Below are 2,425 nucleotides of genomic sequence, written 5' to 3' on the forward strand. Positions count from 1 at the left end.
TCATTGAACACTCAATATGCATGATGTTTGAAACCTTAATCGGTAACTCCTCTATAACTGCTGACTGAAAAATTGTAAACTATACTGTGTAGGATGTGTGGAGCATGAATTCTGGGGTATGACTCATAAAAGAAGAATATAGGAAATAATACCGTATGTCGGATACACACGAGGTAATATTTCTCTAAACCTAGTATGGAACAGTGCTAGGCTACATTTGCACCATTGAAAATGTACAATAACATACACTCAGACAATACCACTCAATACACTTCAATAATACCGAAACACAGGAAACCACTTAAGTTTCGATAGACGCACAAATGAAAATATAACTCCAGAGCGCTCCACTCAATGTTTTGTCAAACTCACCCCTGCCTGGCTTGTCGAGGGCTGAAATTTGTCACCGTTTCTTGTATTCGCGTATTTAGATGACACCCTCACGCAGTTCTGTTTCGGGGACAGATGACCCCTTTAACAACTGACACTTGTTTAATTAAAATAGAAATGTATAAAGCCCGTTATCCATTGTACTTGCTTAACCGAACAACATAGTGTTTTGAGTAATAGTTTGAGATGATCCTGACATTGGGGATGAGGTGAAAATGTGCTAATCGATTTGAACTTGGAACTTTTGACAGCATGAAAACAATCTCTACAGTCTACACTTCTACAATATCATTCATCACAATCACAGTAACACAATATCTTGTAAAATAATATCCCAAATATTTCTGAAGCAAACTGTAAGTTCAAAAACAGACATAACGAAATAATTGGATGTAATCAAAATAATTGGAAAAGTAATATTTCTATTATTTTTTTAATTGACTGAAACACATTGGCAATTGCGAGCATCAAAGTGAACCAACCCCTCTACTCGGAACAACCACTGAGAAAGTCACTTCATGACAGTGATCCAATTGCACGTCAGGTGCGTTTGAATGAAGTCTTGCCCACCTCAAATTTTATTGGTCGTCCAATTTGAGCGAGCACCTTAAAGCTGTGTAGGATGTGTGTTTGCGTTATGTTGGGTAGGGCGGCGTTTAGAGGTTGTTCAACATGGTGTGGTGTAATTCTCTGTTTTGCGCCTTGGTACTGAGGACTTTGGCCTGTTTTGTAGCAGTTTCCTATGGAAGTATTAGAGATGGGAGCACATTTAGGTTAACAAATGAAGAGACCGATCCGACGGAATTCGAAACCAAATTTAGAAGAGACTTAACGAGTTACGCAAATGAGCCCGGATCTCCGACTGGCGTCGTAACTAGAAACGGCTCTCTTGCCTTTGATTCAGACGGTCGGGAGTCTAACCAAACCACAGGCATGGCTTGTGAGTATACACAACATCCCTCAAGTTAGCCAACGCGTGTTTAGCGGCTCCTCCAGTATAGTAACTTCCTCCCTTTTGTCTTAGCTCGGCACCTGTCGATGAATGCCAAACTAAAACGCATGGGACCTTTAGTGCAGTGCGCTGATGATGCTATGACCTTGCGGGTGAGGGGAGGAAAGACTCCTCATTTTCTGGTTGACAATGGTGAGATCAATGATGCATTTCTGTGGATTTCCAGTGACAACGGCGAGTAGCTTGATCTGAGGATTTGCTTTCTGCAGGTGACGGCACTCTCATTCCCGTGACTCGGATGCCTTCTCAGTGTGGATTCTCTGTGAGAAGGTCACGCAGAGATGTGTTTTTTGTAGCTCCATACCAAGGCTGCCATGTTACCCAACAGGTAAGTCATAATGACGCAATGGCAGGCTAAAAACACCCCTCTTTATTTGGTTGCATTTGAGCCAAGTGGTCTACTCTTCCAACAGGGTGGAGATCATGTACTGCATTTAAAGCTGTGGGGGGAGTCCATGAAAATGTCTTGTCCTCTTGCCCCTCCTCGCCCTTCAGTCTCCTGCCTCAGAAAAGGCATGGTGTTGAATATGGGTAAAATTGCAGCAGATGCACTCTCTGTACAAGGTAAATTTCAGCAGTTGCTCTCGTTTTGAAACATGCCAATCTAAGTTCATGTACTGTATTTCAACAACCGTTTGCCAAATGACTAATAGTCAACTCTCGTTTAGTCTCTAACGTATGGGAGCCCCTGCTGTCATCCAGACAACTTTGTGGATTTACTGTGGCATCACATTCTAGCAGACTGATGATCAGGGCTCCTTACAAAGAACCCTGCGTCAAGATGGAGGTTTAGTGCCAACTTCTGATCACAAATATGTGTATGGTGTATATTTGGGTCTTCAACTAATGCTTTTGTGTTTACAGAATCAGGTGTATGTTCTTGTCCTGCTGATGAATGGCCAACAGTTTGCAGTATCCTGTCCATCTTCACCTGTTGATCCGCCAACAACCTATCCCCTGACACCAGACAATATTCCTTACCCTCAATTTCCCGGACACCCGGGTTACACTGGTTCCCCCGGG

General features: G+C 42.7%; 1 long non-coding RNA gene across 1 annotated transcript; it reads left to right on the forward strand.

The window, feature by feature from the left end:
• The first annotated feature begins 1,043 nt into the window (after nt 1-1,043).
• On the forward strand, nt 1,044-2,197 carry LOC146253920 (uncharacterized). The gene is made up of 5 exons (XR_014731929.1): nt 1,044-1,330; nt 1,415-1,534; nt 1,612-1,730; nt 1,816-1,966; nt 2,071-2,197. It is a non-coding gene; the product is annotated as an uncharacterized LOC146253920 (long non-coding RNA).
• Nucleotides 2,198-2,425: the final 228 nt, after the last annotated feature.

This window comes from Hypomesus nipponensis, chromosome 17, assembly GCF_054491055.1.
Source record: "Hypomesus nipponensis isolate SF chromosome 17, ASM5449105v1, whole genome shotgun sequence".
Lineage (NCBI taxonomy): Eukaryota > Metazoa > Chordata > Actinopteri > Osmeriformes > Osmeridae > Hypomesus > Hypomesus nipponensis.